This window comes from Anomaloglossus baeobatrachus, chromosome 6 (assembly GCF_048569485.1).
Source record: "Anomaloglossus baeobatrachus isolate aAnoBae1 chromosome 6, aAnoBae1.hap1, whole genome shotgun sequence".
NCBI lineage: Eukaryota > Metazoa > Chordata > Amphibia > Anura > Aromobatidae > Anomaloglossus > Anomaloglossus baeobatrachus.
In genome coordinates, this window is record NC_134358.1 from 17,778,040 (window position 1) to 17,801,287 (window position 23,248).

The following is a 23,248-nucleotide window of genomic DNA, read 5'->3' on the forward strand; positions in this document are numbered from 1 at the left end:
CATCCGTGGTGAGAATCACCCAGGACGGGGCCAGAAAGGAGCGTCCCTGGGACAGAGAGAGGGGCCGAAGCCACCACTGAAGAGAGCTCCTGGTCTGTGGCGACAGAGCCACTAGCCTGTGCAAGGAAGAGGTCCGCTTGTCCCAACAGCGGAGAATGTCCAGCTGCAGAGGACGCAGATGGAACTGGGCAAAGGGAACCGCTTCCATTGACGCCACCATCTGACCCAGCACCTGCATGAGGTACCTGATGGAATGACGGCGGGGCTTCAACAGAGAGCGCACCGCCAGATGAAGGGACTGCTGTTTGACTAAGGGCAGCTTCACAAGTGCCGGCAGAGTCTCAAATTGCATCCCTAGGTACGTAAGTTTCTGGGTCGGGGTCAGAGTGGACTTGGGCAGATTGACAAGCCACCCGAATTGAACAAGTGTGGCGAGAGTGAGCGAGACACTCCGCTGACAGTCTGCACTGGATGAAGCCTTGACTAGAAGGTCGTCCAGGTAAGGAATCACTGCCAACCCCTGGAGGTGCAGAACCGCAACCACTGCTGCCATGACCTTGGTGAATACACGAGGGGCCGTGGCTAACCCGAAGGGGAGAGCCACGAATTGGAAATATTCCTCTCCGATTGCAAAACGTAGCCAACGCTGGTGTGAAACTGCAATTGGCACATGCAGATAGGCATCTCTGATGTCGATGGATGCAAGAAAATCTCCTTGGGTCATTGAGGCAATGACCGATCGCAGAGATTCCATGCGAAAATGCCGCACCTGAACATGCTTGTTGAGAAGCTTGAGATCCAGGATGGGCCGGAAGGAACCGTCCTTCTTGGGGACTAGGAAGAGGTTTGAGTAGAAACCTCTGAACCGTTCCCGGGCGGGAACCGGTACAATTACTCCGTTGGCCTGCAAGGATGCCACGGCCTGAGAGAAGGCGGCGGCTTTGGAGCAGGGGGGGGGTGGACAGAAAAAAATCTGTTTGGCGGGCTGGAAGAAAATTCTATCCTGTAGCCGTGGGAGATGATATCCCGCACCCACTGATCGGAGACGTGTTGAAACCACACGTCGCCAAAGTGGGAGAGCCTGCCACCGACCAAGGACGTTGCTGGCGCAGCCAGATAGTCAAGAGGAGGCTGCCTTAGTGGCAGCGGCTCCTCCGCTCTTCTGAGGATGCGGCTTCGTGCGCCAGCTGGGTTTTCGATCCTTGGCTGAGTTAGTGGACGAGGCTGAGGGCTTAGAGGATGACCAGTTAGAGGAACGAAAGGAACGAAACCTCGACTGGTTCCTGCCCTGGACAGGTTTCCTGGTTTTGGTTTGTGGCAAGGAAGTACTCTTCCCGCCAGTAGCTTCCTTAATAATTTCATCCAGTTGTTCACCGAACAGCCGGGACCCAGCAAAGGGGAGCCCAGCAAGGTACTTCTTGGAAGAAGCGTCTGCTTTCCACTCTCGAAGCCACAAGATCCTGCGGATCGCGAGGGAATTAGCGGAAGCCACCGCCGTGCGGTGAGAAGCCTCCAGAATGGCAGACATGGCATAGGATGAAAAAGCCGAAGCCTGGGAAGTTAAGGCAACCATTTCGGGCATAGAGTCCCTGGTGAGGGAATGTATCTCCGCCAGAGAAGCAGAGACGGCCTTAAGAGCCCACACTGCTGCAAAAGACGGGGAGAACGTGGCCCCTGCCGCCTCATATACAGATTTGGCCAGAAGGTCAACCTGGCGGTCAGTGGGATCCTTAAGTGAGGTGCCATCGGCCACAGATACAACTGTCCGGGCTGAGATTCTAGACACCGGAGGATCTACCTTTGGTGAATGAGCCCACTCCTTGACCACCTCTGGTGGAAAGGGAAAACGGTCATCAGAACTACGCTTTGGGAAGCGTTTGTCAGGACAGGCCCTGGGCTTGGTCACAGTGGCCTGAAAACTGGAGTGGTTAAAAAACATACTCCTTGCTCTCTTAGGTGAGGTAAACTGGTGTTTTTCTACCAGAGAGGCTTGTTCCTCTGACACTGGTGGATTGAGGTCCAGTACGGAATTAATGGACGCAATCAAGTCACTAACATCCGCATCACCTTCAGATAGATCAATGGGGTACATAGAGGTAGCGTCCGAGCCCACAGTAAAGGCATCCTCCTCGCTCTGCAATTCAGCTCGTGAATCAGAGCCGTGGGACGAGGAAGGAGAAGAGTCCCTGCGTCTCCATTTAGGATGACGGGGTCCGGGAACAGATGAAAAATCCTCTGTGAGCTCTGCAGAGCGAGTCGGAGCAGCAGAGGCGCCCTGAGAAGGGGGCTGATGCATGGTCAGCAGAGTCCGGGACAGCTGTCCCATGGAGTCGGCAAAGGACTGGGAGATAGCTTTAGAAAACGATGCTACCCAAGCCGGGGGTTCAGCCACCGGGGCTGGAGCAGCCGGAGGGACCCCTGGGGGGGACTCCAGGCTGAGGCACCACCATGTTAGAGCAGGCATCACAATGTGGATATGTGCTCGGTTCAGGCAGTATGAGCTTACATGCAGTGCATATAGAGTAAAGCCTTGCAGCCTTGCTCCTAGTGACAGACATGCTGCTGAGGTGGAGGTTCTGCAGTAAAGAACACACTCCTTCAGAATGACTCCCAGAGAGTGTACAAGAAAGTCCACAACCGGAGGTTGTGGCTTACCAGACCGTTTTGTGTGCCCTCCGGATTCCACAGCTTAGACCCCCAGACAGATGCAGAGCTGCAGCAGCCAGCGCTGATCAGTGTGTGAACGCTGATAAAATGGCGCCGGAGTGAGGAGTGGGGGCGGGGTTTAGTCCAAGAGCGGGAACCGGAGGGCCAAGGAGAAATACAGGGGAGGGAAACATCTCCTCAGAGAGGAGTGTCCTCCCCTGAGCTGAACGGCCGGTGGGCGGCGCCGCACTGTCCCCCTGCATGACTGACATGCAGGGGCAGTGAAAACGAAACTAGGCCGCAGCCGAAGCCGGGGCCTAAATTTTCTCATGCGGCCGACGAGCAGGCACCCTCGGCGCGGTTCTCAGGAGAAAACCAGAGAACCGGCCGGAAATCACAGCACAGTGAAATAACACACTCTCCCCACAATAAATGCATAAGGGACCCTTCAATAACGTCTCAATACTTAGCTTATGAGACGCAGGGCCAGGTCCCTGAGGTGTGAGCGCTCCGTCCGGCAGGGTCCTGAAAGGGCTGCGGATGGAGACCGGTCTCCTGCAAAGCAGAGAGAACCGTGATGGCTCCCACTTCAAGCCAGAGCCCGAGGGATGGTGAAGGAGCGCGGCATGTAAGGCTCCAGCCTTGTAAAATCAACCTTAACAGCACCGCCGACACAGTGGGGTGAGAAGGGACATGCCGGGAGTCCAGCTTGGACCCGCTTTTCTTCCAACTCTTTGAAATCAAAAATCAAAAATCAGATGAGAATGCATGTGCGTGTGACCTCCTGAACACAAAGCATTGAACTGGCTAGATGTGGTCATCCAGGGGGTGTATATGCTCGGAGGGAGGAGCTACACTTTTTAGTGTAGTACTTTGTGTGTCCTCCGGAGGCAGAAGCTATACACCCATGGTCTGGGTCTCCCATAAGGAACGATGAAGAAACATTTTTATTTACATACCACAAGTTCGTGGTTGCCCTGCCAGTTCTCGGGCTTGTCCGTAGTAGTTTCTACGCATAACTTGCACACAGTCCCCACGGGGACAACAGTTGTCAGGGTTGAAAATCAGGTAACATTTCGGTTAATCATTCTTTTCATTCTTTAAAACTTTCAAAACGGTACTTTGGTGGTCCCAACGGGGACAACTTGCAACGGGGCTCCGCTGCCATTACTCGGACTCTTCTGTGTCGGCCGGGGGAGGGGGCGCGGTAGACCCTCGGGCCTCTTGGCTGCCCCTCAGCTTTGCATCCAACGCGAACCACCCCCTCTCCCCGCAGTGCCGGGTGTACTGCACTAGGTCTCCCGGCATTAGGTTGCGGCCCGGGTGTTCCTCCGGCAGGTGGGCTTTGACATCCCGCCGGGCTACAAAGACTTCGGCCTCCAGGCCCGGCTCATAGATAAAGCCATAGCCCCGGCGGACATCAAACCGCCTCACCTGCCCTTCGTAGAGTGGGCCCCGGACACGGAAGGTCGTTTGACGGAGGCTTTCCTTTTCCCGGATCATGCGGGCCACCAACTCCGCCTTCTTTCTCTCCCTCTCAGCGATCTCCGGGCCCAGCGGCGTCGGCTCCCTGTCCCAATACGGGGCTGCTGCGAGCTCCGGCGCACGGGTCGGGCCCCGCAAGACCTTATGGACACTGCCCACCACTGGCAATCTGGGTGGAAGGTCCCGCGGTGACTTGGCCTGGGGTGCTGCCCTGCAGCGACAACCCGGCGCAACCTCAGCCGAGGTGTGGGGGATGGTCGCAGGGGTCCTCTTCCGCTGGGCCTCCTGCACGGAGCGGCCTATCGGCTCCGGCTCGGGAGAAGTCTCCGCAGATGCCTCCGGTTCAGGCTTCGGCACCTTCCACGGAAGCAGTTCCGATCGGTCATGGGCTCCGGCTGCAGGCCGATCCGCCTGGGCGGACGTGCGGGGTACCGCTACCGGTGGCGGTGGTAGCAGGCCTAGTGGTGGGGTTGCGGCAACCAACACGGGTAGCGGGGGAGGTAGCAGGGCGAGCGGGTATGGACCGGGTCCCTCGGCCGCGATGACCGACCCACTAGGGGTACAGGGGCGTGGGTCACTCACCCTCCCTTCCGAAACTCCCTCTTCCTCGCTTCTCCGTACGGTCGCCACAACCTCCGCCATGTCGGCCTCCCACTCCTCCAAGAGGAGTTGCATTTTGACCTGCAGCCGTTGTTGAAGCTGAGCGGTCCGGACCTCCACCCACGCCGTGGTTCCAGGCGCGGGGGCTACGGTGCTGCGGTACGGCATATACATGGCTCCAGCGGCCTCTTCCAGGAACCAGCAACAAGATGGCTGCAGGGTCCTGGCGTCCCTGCTTTTAAAGCCGCGGGCTACATGCGGCCAGACGCCATCAGTCCCACTTAGTCTCTTTCCGGCTCCTCCTCTACAGGGGAGGGGTTTAGGCCTTTGCGCCTCCACTGCTCGAGGAGACGCTCGAGCGGGAATTTTTCGCGCCCAAGATGGCGGCTTCTCAAATTTTTCGGCCGGACACCTCCGGCGGTCACAAGGCGCACCTCTACCAGACAGCAGAGCGGTAAGATCCTGTTTGTGACGCCAAGTTGTCGCGGGCGGAGGAGGGCACGCTGCGCTCTCCCACTGCTCGGGTCCGGCTGCTGCTGCTCGGTGGTGGCTCGAGCGGTGGGCCGGATCCCGGGGACTCGAGCGGCGCTCCTCGACCGTGCGTGAAAAAGTGGGGAAATTGATTGTGGGGATTTGATATTGTCCGTGACGCCACCCACGGTTGTGGTGAGATTGGTGACACCACCGCTGCTCTGGACGGGGATCCCGGGAGCGATGACAGGGAGCAGCCTGGATGTTAGTTCTCCCCTCCGTGGGTAGGGGGTTAGTTGTCCCGGGGCCCGGTGAGGGGGTTGGGATGGATGGCAGGCGGGTTACGGGGCCTGGTGAGGTGCATGGTCGCGGGTGCAGCGCTGTGCCGCACGGCACGGTGGTACTCACTCAGCCAATGATGAACACAGAGTCTCCGGTAAAACAAACGGCTGGATGGATGGGTCCCACAGACGGCTGCGGTGTTTCTCCTCCCGGCAGGTTGATGGTGACTGCCTTTCCCTGCACCTGTGTAGTGTGTACGGTTCCAATGGGTTCCCACCGGTAACCCGCTCCCCAGCTTGGATATGTGCTGAAGGAGCCCCTTTTGCCCGCAGGCTCTGGCCCTGGGAACTTTAGCCTTGGCGGTGACTGTGTTTCCCTCTCTCGGTTGGACTGTTGCCTTCTGTCGGGACTTGGCTGCTGGGAAACCCAGGAGGTTCCCTTCGCTAACGGATTTGGCAAATTCACGGCGACTCCTAGCCTTGCCGGGGTCCGTAAGCCCTGCCGGATGGTGCTGGCTTCTCTTTGCGTACCGGTCCGGTACCGCCGGGCCACCGCCCGTCCACGGTCCTTACGGCTAGCTCCAATAGGCCTCTCCTGCAGACGGTCACCACCGTCTGCCAACCTTGCTGTTCCGTCCGGGCCACTCACCCGGACGCCGTCAGACAGTTACTCTCTTGCCACTTCACTCCTCCAACTTCACTTCCAAACTCTCTCCTAGACTGCACTCAACTCCAACTGCTTTTCCCGCCTCCAGGACTGTGAACTCCTAGGTGGGCGGGACCAACCACCTGGCCCACCCCCTGGTGTGAACATCAGCCCCTGGAGGGAGGCAACAAGGATTTTGTTTGACTTAGGTGTGCCTGACCGGGAGTGTGGGGTGTGTTGGTGTTGTTCTGTGACGACCTGGCTTGTCCAGGGCGCCACACTGGCATGTTCCCCCATGCTGTAAAATGACCCCATCCTGGTAAATGTACCTCATCCATGCATGTTCCCTTATCCTGATAAATGTCACCTTTCCTGCTAAATGTTCCTCATCCTGGCATGTTCATGTTCCCCCTATCCTGGCATGTTTCCCCCCATCCTTTCATGTTTCCCCCCATACTGGTAAATGTACCCCTTCCTGGCATGTTCCCCCTATCCTTGCAGTCTTGTTTCCCCCCATCCTTGCAGTCTTGTTTCCCCCCATCCCTGCAATCATGTTTCCCCCATCCCTGCAGCCATGTTTGCCCCGTGCTCTGTATGCCCCGTGCTCTCCATGTTTGCCCCGTGTTCTCCATGCTTGCCCCGTGCTCTCCATGCCCTGTGCTCTGTATGCCCCGTGCTCTCCATGTTTGCCCCGTGCTCTGTTTGCCCCGTGCTCTCCATGCCCTGTGCTCTGTATGCCCCGTGCTCTCCATGTTTGCCCCGTGCTCTGTATGCCCCGTGCTCTCCATGTTTGCCCCGTGCTCTGTATGCCCCGTGCTCTCCATGTTTGCTCCGTGCTCTGTTTGCCCCGTGCTCTCCATGTTTCCCCCGTGCTCTCCATGTTTGCCCCGTGCTCTCCATGTTTGCCCTGTGCTCTCCATGTTTGCCCCGTACTCTGTATGCGCCATGCTCTGTATGCCCCGTGCTCTGTCTGTATGCCCCGTGCTCTGTCTGTATGCCCCGTGCTCTGTCTATATTTATGCCCCGTGCTCTGTCTGTATGCCCCGTGCTCTGTCTGTATGCCCCGTGCTCTGTCTGTATGCCCCGTGCTCTGTCTGTATGCCCCGTGCTCCCATGTTTGCCCCGTGCTCTGTCTGTATGCGCCGTGCTCTGTATGCCCCGTGCTCTGTCTGTATGCCCCGTGCTCTGTCTGTATGCCCCGTGCTCTCCATGCCCCGTGCTCTCCATGCCCCGTGCTCTGTATGCCCCGTGCTCTGTATGCCCCGTGCTCTGTCTGTATGCCCCGTGCTCCCATGTTTGCCCCGTGCTCTCCATGCCCCGTGCTCTGTCTGTATGCCCCGTGCTCTGTATGCCCCATGCTCTGTCTGTATGCCCCGTGCTCTGTCTGTATGCCCCGTGCTCTGTCTGTATGCCCCGTGCTCTGTCTGTATGCCCCGTGCTCTGTTTATATGCCCCGTGCTCTGTCTGTATGCCCCGTGCTCTGTCTGTATGCCCCGTGCTCTGTCTGTATGCCCCGTGCTCCCATGTTTGCCCCGTGCTCTGTCTGTATGCCCCGTGCTCTGTCTGTATGCCCCGTGCTCTGTCTGTATGCGCCGTGCTCTGTATGCCCCGTGCTCTGTCTGTATGACCCGTGCTCTGTCTGTATGCCCCGTGCTCTCCATGCCCCGTGCTCTCCATGCCCCGTGCTCTGTATGCCCCGTGCTCTGTATGCCCCGTGCTCTGTCTGTATGCCCCGTCCTCCCATGTTTGCCCCGTGCTCTCCATGCCCCGTGCTCTGTCTGTATGCCCCGTGCTCTGTATGCCCCATGCTCTGTCTGTATGCCCCGTGCTCTGTCTGTATGCCCCGTGCTCTGTCTGTATGCCCCGTGCTCTGTCTGTATGCCCCGTGCTCTCTGTATGCCCCGTGCTCTGTCTGTATGCCCCGTGCTCTGTCTGTATGCCCGTGCTCTGTCTGTATGCCCCGTGCTCTGTCTGTATGCCCCGTGCTCTGTCTGTATGCCCCGTGCTCTGTCTGTATGCCCCGTGCTCTGTCTGTATGCCCCATGCTCTGTCTGTATGCCCCGTGCTCTGTCTGTATGCCCCGTGCTCTGTCTGTATGCCCCGTGCTCTGTCTGTATGCCCCGTGCTCTGTCTGTATGCCCCGTGCTCTGTCTGTATGCCCCGTGCTCTGTCTGTATGCCCCGTGCTCTCTGTATGCCCCGTGCTCTGTCTGTATGCCCCGTGCTCTGTCTGTATGACCCATGCTCTGTCTGTATGCCCCGTGCTCTGTATGCCCCATGCTCTGTCTGTATGCCCCGTGCTCTGTCTGTATGCCCCGTGCTCTGTCTGTATGCCCCGTGCTCTGTATGCCCCATGCTCTGTCTGTATGCCCCGTGCTCTGTCTGTATGCCCCATGCTCTGTCTGTATGCCCCGTGCTCTGTATGCCCCATGCTCTGTCTGTATGCCCCGTGCTCTGTCTGTATGCCCCGTGCTCTGTCTGTATGCCCCGTGCTCTGTCTGTATGCCCCGTGCTCTGTCTGTATGCCCCGTGCTCTGTCTGTATGCCCCGTGCTCTGTCTGTATGCCCCGTGCTCCCATGTTTGCCCCGTGCTCTGTCTGTATGCCCCGTGCTCTGTCTGTATGCCCCGTGCTCTGTCTGTATGCGCCGTGCTCTGTATGCCCCGTGCTCTGTCTGTATGACCCGTGCTCTGTCTGTATGCCCCGTGCTCTGTCTGTATGCCCCGTGCTCTCCATGCCCCGTGCTCTCCATGCCCCGTGCTCTGTATGCCCCGTGCTCTGTATGCCCCGTGCTCTGTCTGTATGCCCCGTCCTCCCATGTTTGCCCCGTGCTCTCCATGCCCCGTGCTCTGTCTGTATGCCCCGTGCTCTGTATGCCCCATGCTCTGTCTGTATGCCCCGTGCTCTGTCTGTATGCCCCGTGCTCTGTCTGTATGCCCCGTGCTCTGTCTGTATGCCCCGTGCTCTCTGTATGCCCCGTGCTCTGTCTGTATGCCCCGTGCTCTGTCTGTATGACCCATGCTCTGTCTGTATGCCCCGTGCTCTGTATGCCCCATGCTCTGTCTGTATGCCCCGTGCTCTGTCTGTATGCCCCGTGCTCTGTCTGTATGCCCCGTGCTCTGTATGCCCCATGCTCTGTCTGTATGCCCCGTGCTCTGTCTGTATGCCCCATGCTCTGTCTGTATGCCCCGTGCTCTGTATGCCCCATGCTCTGTCTGTATGCCCCGTGCTCTGTCTGTATGCCCCGTGCTCTGTCTGTATGCCCCGTGCTCTGTCTGTATGCCCCGTGCTCTGTCTGTATGCCCCGTGCTCTGTCTGTATGCCCCGTGCTCTGTCTGTATGCCCCGTGCTCTGTCTGTATGCCCCGTGCTCCCATGTTTGCCCCGTGCTCTGTCTGTATGCCCCGTGCTCTGTCTGTATGCCCCGTGCTCTGTCTGTATGCGCCGTGCTCTGTATGCCCCGTGCTCTGTCTGTATGCCCCGTGCTCTGTCTGTATGCCCCGTGCTCCCATGTTTGCCCCGTGCTCTGTCTGTATGCCCCGTGCTCTGTCTGTATGCCCCGTGCTCTGTCTGTATGCGCCGTGCTCTGTATGCCCCGTGCTCTGTCTGTATGACCCGTGCTCTGTCTGTATGCCCCGTGCTCTGTCTGTATGCCCCGTGCTCTGTCTGTATGCCCCGTGCTCTCCATGCCCCGTGCTCTCCATGCCCCGTGCTCTGTATGCCCCGTGCTCTGTATGCCCCGTGCTCTGTCTGTATGCCCCGTGCTCTGTATGCCCCGTGCTCTGTCTGTATGCCCCGTCCTCCCATGTTTGCCCCGTGCTCTCCATGCCCCGTGCTCTGTCTGTATGCCCCGTGCTCTGTATGCCCCATGCTCTGTCTGTATGCCCCGTGCTCTGTCTGTATGCCCCGTGCTCTGTCTGTATGCCCCGTGCTCTGTCTGTATGCCCCGTGCTCTCTGTATGCCCCGTGCTCTGTCTGTATGCCCCGTGCTCTGTATGCCCCGTGCTCTGTATGTATGCCCCGTGCTCTGTCTGTATGCCCGTGCTCTGTCTGTATGCCCCGTGCTCTGTCTGTATGCCCCGTGCTCTGTCTGTATGCCCCGTGCTCTGTCTGTATGCCCCGTGCTCTGTCTGTATGCCCCGTGCTCTGTCTGTATGCCCCGTGCTCTGTCTGTATGCCCCGTGCTCTGTCTGTATGCCCCATGCTCTGTCTGTATGCCCCGTGCTCTGTCTGTATGCCCCGTGCTCTGTCTGTATGCCCCGTGCTCTGTCTGTATGCCCCGTGCTCTGTCTGTATGCCCCGTGCTCTGTCTGTATGCCCCGTGCTCTGTCTGTATGCCCCGTGCTCTGTCTGTATGCCCCGTGCTCTCTGTATGCCCCGTGCTCTGTCTGTATGCCCCGTGCTCTGTCTGTATGCCCCGTGCTCTGTCTGTATGCCCCGTGCTCTGTCTGTATGCCCCGTGCTCTGTCTGTATGCCCCGTGCTCTGTCTGTATGCCCCATGCTCTGTCTGTATGCCCCGTGCTCTGTCTGTATGCCCCGTGCTCTGTCTGTATGCCCCGTGCTCTGTCTGTATGCCCCGTGCTCTGTCTGTATGACCCGTGCTCTGTCTGTATGCCCCGTGCTCTGTCTGTATGACCCGTGCTCTGTCTGTATGCCCCGTGCTCTCCATGCCCCGTGCTCTCCATGCCCCGTGCTCTGTATGCCCCGTGCTCTGTATGCCCCGTGCTCTGTCTGTATGCCCCGTCCTCCCATGTTTGCCCCGTGCTCTCCATGCCCCGTGCTCTGTCTGTATGCCCCGTGCTCTGTATGCCCCATGCTCTGTCTGTATGCCCCGTGCTCTGTCTGTATGCCCCGTGCTCTGTCTGTATGCCCCGTGCTCTCTGTATGCCCCGTGCTCTGTCTGTATGCCCCGTGCTCTGTCTGTATGACCCATGCTCTGTCTGTATGCCCCGTGCTCTGTATGCCCCATGCTCTGTCTGTATGCCCCGTGCTCTGTCTGTATGCCCCGTGCTCTGTCTGTATGCCCCGTGCTCTGTATGCCCCATGCTCTGTCTGTATGCCCCGTGCTCTGTCTGTATGCCCCGTGCTCTGTCTGTATGCCCCGTGCTCTGTCTGTATGACCCGTGCTCTGTCTGTATGCCCCGTGCTCTGTCTGTATGACCCGTGCTCTGTCTGTATGCCCCGTGCTCTGTATGCCCCGTGCTCTGTCTGTATGCCCCGTGCTCCCATGTTTGCCCCGTGCTCTCCATGCCCCGTGCTCTCCATGCCCCGTGCTCTGTATGCCCCGTGCTCTGTCTGTATGCCCCGTGCTCCCATGTTTGCCCCGTGCTCTCCATGCCCCGTGCTCTCCATGCCCCGTGCTCTGTCTGTATGCCCCGTGCTCTGTCTGTATGCCCCGTGCTCTGTCTGTATGCCCCGTGCTCTGTCTGTATGCCCCGTGCTCTGTCTGTATGCCCCGTGCTCTGTCTGTATGCCCCGTGCTCTGTCTGTATGCCCCGTGCTCTGTCTGTATGCCCCGTGCTCTGTCTGTATGCCCCGTGCTCTGTCTGTATGCCCCGTGCTCTGTCTGTATGCCCCGTGCTCTGTCTGTATGCCCCGTGCTCTGTCTGTATGCCCCGTGCTCTGTCTGTATGCCCCGTGCTCCCATGTTTGCCCCGTGCTCTGTATGCCCCGTGCTCTGTATGCCCCGTGCTCCCCATGCCCCGTGCTCCCCATGCCCCGTGCTCCCATGTTTTCCCCGTGCTCCCCGTGCCCCGTGCTCCCATGTTTTCCCCGTGCCCCGTGCTCCCATGTTTTCCCCGTGCACCGTGCTCCCATGTTTCCTCCGTGCTGGCACTGTCCCCCACACCTTGGCACAGCCGCAAACAGCTTTAAAAAAAACAAAAACTCACCATCTAGCAGCAGCTCCACCGCACGACCACAAGACACCGGCGCCACCTACTGAGTGACGATCCTCCGTCTCCTAGGCAACAGGCCTGCGGCCCAGGAGAGGAGGCGTGTCAGAGGGAGGTGAGATGTCTCCTCTGCTAAACACCACGTTGAACTGCCGGTGCGATCACATCGGCAGTTCATCTTGGCCCAGTGTGGCAAGCGTGCCATAGGATCGCCATCACTGCTCTAGGGGATGCAGGACCTACCCCCTGGGACCTGGAGTACCGGTGCCGATTCCACCAACACACATCTAAATCCTAGTTCTCCTCTCTACACTGGGCATAGAGGGTTAACCATGTAAGGGGATGGTCGCCATGGGAACGAGTCCCTGGGTATAGCCAGCCTGGTGGGAGGGGTCAGTCAGTCGGTAGTGAGGAGAGAAGTGGGGAGCACACAGGAGAGGTGTGCGGACGTGCCTGAGCTGGGTCCATGTAATGGTGACCCCGGGGGCACAGGAGAGAGGTTGCCAGGACGGGTACCGAGATACTGCTGGGACCGGAGGGTGCACGGGGCCCTAGGTCAAATGTCAAGTTTCAAACGGTTTGATAAGTACCTGCCCGGTGAGGACACCTTCACGGACTTCATCGAACCGAATAATTCGGGGGCATCAGCAGTAAATTAGGATCGGGGTTCGGACACTTACCTCCCCGCAGGGTCCGCACTGCCCGCCGTACGGAGGAGACTGTACCCCAAAAGGGACAGTCACGGTTTCCAAACGCTCCACGCTACGGGGACTCAATCTACAGAGAGTGCCGGGGACAGAGCAACCTGGGTCACTACATTGGCACTGATACTCCTGGGACCAGAACCAGTAACCCCTGGGTCCACAGTGAGTAGAGACTGTTAAAGACAAACTGGTGTGGTCTCCATTATTGCCCCGCTACATCTCCCATCTACCACCATAGCTGCCACTATCACCATCCCTGGGACTACCTACGTTGAGCAGCAGCGGTTCTCCATTCTAACCGCAACACGCAAGTGGCGTCACGAACATTAACTCTATTATCCCCTGTAAATATCCCCTTTTATTAAGCGTCCCCAGGGCACGGGACCGGGCTAACGGCCACCAGAGTGATATCCGCGTTTGCAACCGCTCGGGACCAAGTACCCCCTTCCCTGGGCGACACAGCTTAAAATTGGCGTCACGAACAGGATACGGACAAGGCCTGTTAACACAAGTGACGTGTGCCTTAAGAACTGTATTATATGGACTGTTTGTGTAAAGACTGTCGCCATCTTGCATGTTGAAAAAGTTGATGCGCCATCACTGTGACCAAAGATCGCGAAAAGCCAACCCTGCCCCCTGGGAGTGGTAACATGCAAAAGTGAAACTGGCTGCAAGAGGGCGGAAGGGGGCCGGCAGAATGCACCCTGGTATGTGGAAGCAACACCAGCCTGCAACACTGAGTCTGCAGAGCAGCGCAAGACAAGATGTCTGTTCCTCCAGCTCGCGGAACCCTGCCCTGGCTCGAATCGGAGCTGGATCTGCTGTGTCTGCGAATGCGGCTGCAAATGATCCAACAGATTGAGCACTGGCACTGGGAGATGAGGGGCATGGCGGCGGTGCGGACCCAAGCAGAATGGGTTCTGCACGAGGAGCGGCACCAGGAGCCGGAAAGCGAGGTATCATCCTCAGCCCCATGAACCCCCGCGGTCGCGGAACCAGCAACACCCATGCCCGCTAACCTGCCGGTAACACTGGATCCTCCCACCGCGGTCAGCCCAGACCGGGCCGCAACGCCACAGTCCATGGCCAGACCAGACAAGACCGCAACGCCACCATCCACGACCAGACCGGACCTAGCTAGGCGCCGGTGACCAGCCTGACCTGGAGCCCGCTAACGGTAATATGGATGTGGGTAATCCGGGTTCGGGAAGCGTATGGTTCGAGAGGGAGTCCGGTATGGCGCTGCGGCACAGAGGGCTGCCGTGAATGAGGAGGCCTGCCAAGCCACCATCCGGCAGCTGCACCAGGAGCAGCAGGCTCAGGCTGCCAAGAGAAAAGAGGTGAGAGCCTGTGCTCTGAAAGAGAAAGAAAGCCTACACCAAGATACCTGGGGTGCCCGTGGGGTCCGGTAACAGGGCACCGTCGACAAATTCGACCAGCACGAAGGTTGGGGATTCATCAAGGAGCCCCGGATGCATGCTGGCATGTTTGTCTCCTGCAGAGATGTGCTGGACCATTTGGCACAAGGACACCCGGATCGTCACCTGCACCTGGGTGATTTGGTCACATATACCAGGCATCATGGAGAGAGGGGCTGGTATGCCCTTGATGTCCAGAAAATCCGGGACCTGTGCCAGCCAATTCCTCCTATTCCATGTCCAAGGTCCTGCACACTATGGTAGCTGACCCAGGCTACCCAAACAGTTGTTACCGTTAATAATATTGTTACACTGTTGAAATGTTATGATATTTGCTGGTAATCATTTAAAAAGGTTTTGCCAGCACGAACTTCTGCTTTCTGTAAATAGTTGCACCTAAGGTGCCTACCAGAGTAGTCCTCTGCAACATCAGGACATAAATCTCGCCACCACAGAGAGGAAGGTTGGAGGAAAGGTCTGTGATAGAGATGTCCCAGACCTGGTCACCAATGGGACCGGTGAGCTACCTCCACAAGGGTTTTGGGGAATCAGGACCTTTTTGGGTAATGGGTTGATGGGGGGACTGCTCACCGTAACATTACAAGGGTATTACCTCCCCTGCATGGGAAGACTGTTAATATGTTTTAACTTTCTTTTTCCTTTGCGGTTAAAAATAAAAACTCTACTTCTTACAGCCAGAGGATGTTCTGTGTTTAACCAAGGGGGAATGTAGCGCCCCTGAGAACCTCGGCACTACAAGGAACTGCATCCTCTAGGGGATGCAGGACCTACCCCCTGGAACCTGGAGTACCAGTGCCGATTCCACCAACACACATCTAAATCCTAGTTGTCCTCTGCACACTGGGCATAGAGGGTTAACCATGTAAGGGGATGGTCGCCATGTCTGTGGGGGTGGTAGGAAGGTGCTGGCTCCCAGGGGTGCTGTAGTGTTTGCCTCTAGATTTAGCTTCAGTCCTATTTTAAGAGAGGCAGACTCACGCTTCTTGTCCAACACCTCTGCTTTATTCATTTTGCAAACTTCTCCATCTTCTGGGACAGGGCACACTTTCATTACTGGACATAACCACTCCTTCACTGCTCTAACCACCCCGGCTGTCAAAGTATTCCATAGGCCTCCTGGTTTACCGATCCCTTTCCCTGCAGATTAAGGGGCTCTGGCTATGCTGACCTGTTATGATCCAGAACCATGGAAGACCACCACAAATCATTGGTAAAAGGTGACAAGAGCATTGGCAACTAATCTGGCCGCCATCCCCTTACTAACCATCACAACTAGAAGTAGCCGAGGGGTGAACTAACATCCTGTGCACCGCAAACCCAGCCGGAGAACTAACTATCCTAAAGGAAGGAAAGATGAATAACTCTCTGCCTCAGAAAATAGACAAGAATAGCTAGCCCCCCACATTCAAAGACTGCGGTGATATAGGAAAAACACAATACACAGGTAGATGACAGGATTAGCAAAAGGTGAGGCCCCCGCTGACTAAAATAGGACAGGATAGGAAAGGGACTGATGGTGCCCAGAGTAAAACCCTGCAAAATTCCAAATTCCTGATAGTACAAAAAGGCCCTCTGTCCGCTCGATCTGAACTCCGTCCTATACCAGGTGCTTTTGTCATACCAATGAACAGAAAACAAGAATCGTGACAAATTCAACAAGCCACAAACACATGGACCCAAAGGAGCTATACTCCAAACAGAACTGCAGGGAGTTCCCCAGCCATGCAACTGAGGGGAAAATCCCTGCATGCAACTAAACTGAAAACAACCACAGCAAATGACAAACCCAGATAAGAGCAAAACAACCAAACAATAAATAAAGAACAAGAACTTATCTGGGGAAGATGTGGTGTAAAGCAGGATTAAGCAGGCTGGAGATACAAAGAACAACTGACATCCGGCAACAGCCTGCAATCAGACCAGGACTTAAATAAGCAGAGAGTTAGCAAAGGAAACGCCCATTGCACAACACACCTGGTCTCTGTCCAAACCCTTCCTGGCCACCAGAGGGAGCCTCCCAGCAGCCAAAACATAACTAACATTCACAACACTGACCTCCCTCTTCCCGGGGAATTTCAGCAACATCCTTTTCTGCCAGTCCTCAAACAACAGGGCGGCCTTCTCTGCTTCAGAATCCGACTAGCCTCCACTCCATGCTACTCTGCAGCCTCTTTCTTCCTTGTCCCCTTCTCTATCCCTAGTCTCCTTCCTCACTCATGCCCTCCCCTATCTCCCCACAACTATCCCTTCCCCCTTCTGCATCAAACTATGAGAACCCTGTGCCCTCTAGTGGTGAGTTGAGTAACTCCACCCCAACCCACCTTTCTACCATACCCAGAGGCCAGGTGTTGAGTGTTTCACTACTGCCACCCCCTTACAGATGGATGAGGCATTTGAGGACTAAGCCAGGACCACGACTACCACCCTGGGCCGCAGTCACACACCTCACAACTTTTGAGAATAGAAAGAGGGACAAATTATACAGTGCACATAGGGCCACGGCTAATTTTGACCACACCCATTTGCCATTTCTTTCTAACCCGGCAGGAGATGTCACAAGGGCGGTGACAGTAAGGCACATTCAGCAGACAGCCGGGACTGCAAGGCATAGACCCAAATCCAGGACTGTCCGTTGTATCTGGGATGGTTAGGACTGTTGATGAGCAGATAGATTCACAGGACTATGGTCCAGAGTCCAGTTCAGTGATCCCCCGGTGGCTGGACAGGAGGGCGCGAATCTCATACCTTCTGGAGCCTCCGACAGCTGGACAGGAGGGCGCGAATCTCATACCTTCTGGAGCCTCTGACAGCTGGACGGGAGGGCGCGAATCTCATACCTTCTGGAGCCTCCGACAGCTGGACGGGAGGGTGTGAATCTCATACCTTCTGGAGCCTCCGACAGCTGGACGGGAGGGTGTGAATCTCATACCTTCTGGAGCCTCCGACAGCTGGACGGGAGGGCGCGAATCTCATACCTTCTGGCGCCTCCGACAGCTGGACGGGAGGGTGTGAATCTCATACCTTCTGGAGCCTCCGACAGCTGGACGGGAGGGTGTGAATCTCATACCTTCTGGAGCCTCCGACAGCTGGACGGGAGGGTGTGAATCTCATACCTTCTGGAGCCTCCGACAGCTGGACGGGAGGGCGCGAATCTCATACCTTCTGGCGCCTCCGACAGCTGGACGGGAGGGTGTGAATCTCATACCTTCTGGAGCCTCCGACAGCTGGACGGGAGGGTGTGAATCTCATACCTTCTGGAGCCTCCGACAGCTGGACGGGAGGGTGTGAATCTCATACCTTCTGGAGCCTCCGACAGCTGGACGGGAGGGTGTGAATCTCATACCTTCTGGAGCCTCCGACAGCTGGACGGGAGGGTGTGAATCTCATACCTTCTGGAGCCTCCGACAGCTGGACAGGAGGCCGCGAATCTCATACCTTCTGGAGCCTCCGACAGCTGGACGGGAGGCCGCGAATCCCTTACCTGCTTGCGTTCCCAACATGGTTTATGAATATCCAGGACAGGAGCGGTCATGAGTGGGTCCTGCTCATCTCTAGTTGGGACCTGTGGATTTATTTTTGTTCATTCCTTTATAGTTGTATCAGCCAGAACCTTCTCACCTTTATGTAGCTTCACTATATGTCAAGCCGCATTTTTGTATCTGTAAGACCGTGTTCACACGTTACATAAATCCTGTGCTTTTTGTTTTCTGAACAAATTACACATCAATTTTCTCTAATTATTGCATTTTTGCTGCAGTTTTTATGAGTTTTCCCAATTATTTCATGCATTTTTGGTGCAGATATAAAGCCGTGGTTTTTATAGCGCAAAATAGCTTTGATTTTGCTCTTAAATTATCTGCAGTTTTTTTCCTGTGTTTTTTAGGCTTTGTGGCACCCCTGACCTGGTCAGGTGCCACTGAGTACTGCACCCAGGCTGGGTGAGTGCAAACAGGTAATCCTGAAGGCTGGAATAGGGTGTGTACGCACAGACACATAGTGACAGGTCTCGCACACCATTGAGGGGACCCCTGGGCAGATCCAGGAGGGGGCGTGCCTCCACATCTCCTTAAGGGTTGTGGTGAAGATGCTGGAAGCTAGTGTTGCAGTGGCAGTAAGAAAGAGGAGATGGCGGAAGCCAGTCTGAAGTTAAGACGCAAAAGAGCGGACACACTAGTCAGACCCTGCTGTTGGCGGGGGAGAACGGTTGCCACACAGTCAGCCTGAAAGACATCTCAGGAGAAGCGAGGCAGTTTAGTACGTGGACTCCTGGTAGACCAGGCACGCCAGGGGAACAGGTCCCTAGAGCCAGACATCCATTTAGTGGTCTGCTAAAACCTGCCGGTGAGGGCACTAGAGGTCCGACCATCAGCAGTAACGAGGGGGCCCATAAGGAGGATCGAGCCTGGAGCCATCTTCCTTGGTCCACGCTGCCAGCAAACAGGCCAGAAAGGGGAGAAAAGGCAGTTGCAACTTCCCTGGATGAATCCCATATACTTCAAGTCGGGGGTTATCCGAAACAACACGTGCTAGGAAGGCGAGCTAACAATCACCCTTATACCAGCCCGAAGGATACCTGGTTCTCTCCTGGTTTATCACACCATCTCCCGGATACCACTTGAAGCATTCGAAAGTGAGTAAAAACCAGTTGCAAGGCATTTCTGGACTGAGACTGAGTTATTCTGCGACCTGTTGTTCTACACACATACCCGAGCCCCTGGGGCCAGCCTCACTCTCGGGAGGCCACACCATCTAACTGCAGATCCCATCAGCCCCAGACGCTTGTTAAAGCTGTAGTGGCAGTCATCCATACCCCTGACCGCAAACTGAGTGTGGCATCACGACTCAGAGCTACATAACCTGACATACCAATCGCCAGAAGTCGTCCCAGAGAGAGAAGACCCTCCGGCGTCCCTGGAGGTGGAGTGGGTCCCTGAGGCGACCGCTGCAGCAGGTGGGCGGCAGGCAACACATTTCTGGCGTCACGAACAGGATAAGGACTAGACCTGTTAAGACAGGTGACCGTGCGCCTTAGCGGTCCGATCAGAAAATTTGGACCGCCGCCATATTGACCGTGCAAAAAGCGTGCAAATTTGAAGATTGCAGCCTGCGCAGAAGGAAGGTACCGTCCATGAAGAGGTGTGGCTGTCCTAGAACCCCTGAAGCGCTTTGGCCCCGCGAGAGAAGGAGATGGGGGCGGATCTGTCCCTGGACTGCTGGGGCGTCCCAGTCCAGAGGGAGGAAAATGAGAAACGAAGCTTAGAGAGAGGGGTGAACACTACCTGGTTAGCAGCGACAGCAAAGAGATGGCGTCTGCACTAAGAGACCAGGGAGAGCAGGGATGGACCAGGCCCATGACCGCAGAGGAGTTGGAGGCCGAAGTAGAGAGAATTGCCAGCGGAATGGAGGAGCGGAACCGGCAGGAGATAGCCGCGTGGAAGGGAGAAGTGATAATAGCGATCTGAGGCCTGCGGTTGCTGGTGCAGTGAGGCCCGCCTAGAGGTGCCGTCCAAGCTCAATTGGAGGCATCGTCGGGGATGGCGACCCTGCTGCAGAAGATCTCCAGCTCAGCCCTGGGTGAGTCCCATACTGCCCCTGTTCCACCTGGTGTGCCTGGTGCAATGCCTGCTGCGGTGACTGATGCGATGCCCGGGCACCCCCTGCCAGACCAGACCAGGCCGCAACGCCTCTTGCCCCGGCCAGACCAGACCATGCCACAACGCCTCTTGCCCCGGCCAGACCAGACCAGGCCACAACGCCTCCTGTCTTGGTTGCCCGACCAAAGGTGGTTAGACCAGAAGCGGTCACAGCGCCCCAGTTGCTGACTGGGGATTCAGCCTCTACCCCCAGACCAGAAGTGGTCACAGCGCCCCAGTCGCTGACTGGGGATGCGGCCCCTACGCTCCTGCCAGAAGCGGCCGAAGAAGCGGCTCAGCTAAAGAGAGACTTAAAAGAATCGGTTCCTGGCGCACCTGGTAGACAAGTACCTGGTCCCCAGGCTGCCATCCGGACCTGAAGCGGCCCCAGCACCCTCTTCGCTGGAGAGGGATCCATCACCCTGCCCGGTTGCTGAAGGCTCATCCCCAGAGCTGCCACCAAGTCGGATGGAGAAGGACACAGCACCCTTGAAGAGCAAGGGAGGCCTGGAGGTCGTGCTGCCATTCCCCCGACGACCGAAAGAGGTCGCAGAACCCTCCGCCAGGGATAGAGACGAGATTTTGCCACCAGCACTGCTAATCCCCAACCGACAAGAGGAGGTCGCAGCAGCCTTGAAGAGCGAGGGAGGCCCGGGGGCCGCGCTGATGTTCCACCAAAGTCCGGAAAAGATTGCAGCACCTCCTGCCGAGGAGGAAGAGCTGGCGGCTTACAGTCCAGGCATGTACGTTACCGGCGAGCCGGTTGGTGACCAGGTGATGGTGATGCGGCGACCAGCCCACAGAGAGCGGTGGCGAGTAGGAGCTATTTAAGTCTCAAATGTCTTTATGCAAAGTAATGTTTAACGTGTTTTAAAGTTAAAGTAACGTTCAAGAGATGTGCCCACAAGAACTTTTGTGTGAACTGCTTAAGTTGTTCCCTGTTTTAGCACCAGGTTTATGTGCACTTTAAAAATGGACCATAGGCTATGAACTGGCTATAGCCACAAACTCTCGCATTGTAAAAAGTTACCTCAATCGTACCAACTTCACAGCACGCCTGTTGATGGGGCTTGGCTCTGCACCACCAGGGAGCACACCTGTTTATGGGGCCTGCTCTCCAACACACGGAAGTCGGTACGCCTGTTTATGGGCCTACCTTACGCCACCTGGTCACCAAAGGGACTGGTGATCACTCCGTATACGGGTCAGGGTGGGTTAAGGACTTGTGGTTGGTGGGTGGTGAAGAATGGTACCTGGTATGTTTTATGCATGTTTTTATGTAAGTGCCTCCCCTGTATGGGGAAAGTTGTATTAAATTTTCTTGTCTTTTCAGCCCGAGGATGTGCTGTTAGTAACTAGGGGGAATGTAGCGCCCCTGACCTGGTCAGGCGCCACTGAGTACTGCACCCAGGCTGGGTGAGTGCAAACAGGTAATCCTGAAGGCTGGAATAGGGTGTGTACGCACAGACACATAGTGACAGGTCTCACACACCATTGAGGGGACCCCTGGGGAGATCCAGGAGGGGGCGTGCCTCCACATCTCCTTAAGGGGTGTGGGGAATATGCTGGAAGCTAGTGTTGTAGTGGCAGTCAGAAATAGGAGATGGAGGAAGCCAGTCTGAAGTGAAGACACAAGAGAGCGGACACACTAGTCAGACCCTGCTGTCGGCGGGGGAGAACGGTTGCCACACAGTCAGCCTGAAAGACACCTCAGGAGAAGCAATGCAGTTTAGTACGTGGACTCCTGGTAGACCAGGCACACACGGGGAACAGGTCCTTAGAGCCAGACATCCATTTAGTGGTCTGCTAAACCTGCCGGTGAGGGCACTAGTGGTGCCTCACCAACCATTTCAGAGTCCGAGCATCAGCAGCAATGAGGGGGCCCATAAGGAGGATCGAGCCTGGAGCCATCTTCCTTGCTCCACGCTGCCAGCAAACGGGCCAGAAAGGGGAGAAAAGGCAGTTGCGACTTCCCTGGATGAATCCCATATACTTCAAGTCAGAGGTTATCCGAAACAAGACGTGCTAGGAAGGCGAGCTAACAATCACCCTTACACCAGCCTGAAGGATACCTGGTTCTCTCCTGGTGTATCTCAGCATCGCCCAGGTACCACTTGAAGAATTCAAAAGTGAGTAAAAACCAGTTGCAAGGCATTTCTGGACTGAGACTGAGTTATTCTGCAACCTGTTGTTCTCCACACCCGAGCCCCTGGGGCCAGCCTCACTCTTGGGAGGCCATACCATCTAACTGCAGATCCCATCAGCCCCAGACGCTCGTTAAAGCTGCAGTGGCGGTCACCCATAACCCTGACCGTGAACCGAGAGTGGCGTCACGACTCAGATCTACATAACCTGCCATACCTGTCGCCAGAAGCTGTCCCAGAGAGAAGACCCTGCGGCGTCCCTGGAGGTGGAGCGGAGACACTGAGGCGACCGCTGCAGCAGGTGGGCGAGGCTGGAAAGTGGATGTGATTTCATGAAATCTCCGTCCTCCGTGCGGCTGAAGACGCTGTTGTATCGTGTGGTTTTGGTGCCTTGTTTTCTCTATAAGTTTCTTTGTCGAGCTGGAAAAAAAGCATTTAGAAAAAAAATCCTGTTGCATTTGTAAGTGCGGAATCAAAGCTTTTCTGTACTGTTAAAAAAAAAAAAAAGCATTAACCCCTTCACCTCTGCGTAATTTTCCATTTTTTTTTCCTTGCCTTCTTCCAAGAGCTGTAACTTTTTACTTTTCTGTCAATCTTGCCATATAAGAACTTATTTTTTGCAGGATGAGTTCTACTTTTAAATTAAACCATAAGTTTTACCATATAGTGTACTGGAAAATGTAAAAAAAAAATGCAAAACAAATTGCAAACAAAGTGCGATTGCTTGATTTTTGCAGGATAGTTTATTCACAGTGTTCACTATATGGTAAAACTGATGTGTTAGTGTGATGCCGCAGGTTGGCAAATTCGTAGATGTGTCGCCCTGGGCAAGCCAGGGGTCACAGGTCACAACACCACCGCACCCCACATCCCAGGTAGGCACACCTAAGCTGAACCAAAAATCCTTGTTGCCTTCCTCCAGAGGCTGATGATTCACACCAGGGGGTGGGCCAGGCGGTTGGCTCCGCCCACCGAGGAGATCACAGCTCTGGAGGCGGGAAGTACCAGGCAGTCCAGTCAGGGACATGAAGGAGTGAACAGCAGATTAGCCCGGGGAGGGCAAGAGTAAACAACGGAGTTGAGTGAGGAGCAGATAAGAGAAGTGAAAGTGGAGGAAAGAAGAGTAGTAAAGGAGGAAAGCAAGAAGTGGTGACAGAGCAGAGAGTGTGCAAAGCCTGAGGGCCCAGCTTTGTGTAGGGCCAGAACAGCAAGGTCAGCGACGGCGGTGACTGTCCGGAGGGGGACCGTTTGGAAGTTCCTGGAAGGACCCCGTTGGCTGTGTGCCCGGTGGTCTGGAGCAGTGTTCC

At 56.3% G+C, this 23,248-nt stretch overlaps 1 long non-coding RNA gene across 3 annotated transcripts in view; it reads right to left on the bottom strand.

The window, feature by feature from the left end:
• LOC142243889 (uncharacterized) overlaps positions 1–23,248 on the bottom strand; it is a 170,922-nt gene that overhangs the window by 10,324 nt on the left and 137,350 nt on the right. For 2 of the 3 annotated variants that reach the window (XR_012724413.1, XR_012724412.1), the window contains exon 3: positions 22,159–22,361. This is a non-coding gene — a long non-coding RNA (uncharacterized LOC142243889). Of the gene's footprint in view, positions 1–12,018; positions 12,107–22,158; positions 22,362–23,248 lie in introns of those variants that run through there. The other variant, XR_012724411.1, reaches the window with a different exon arrangement.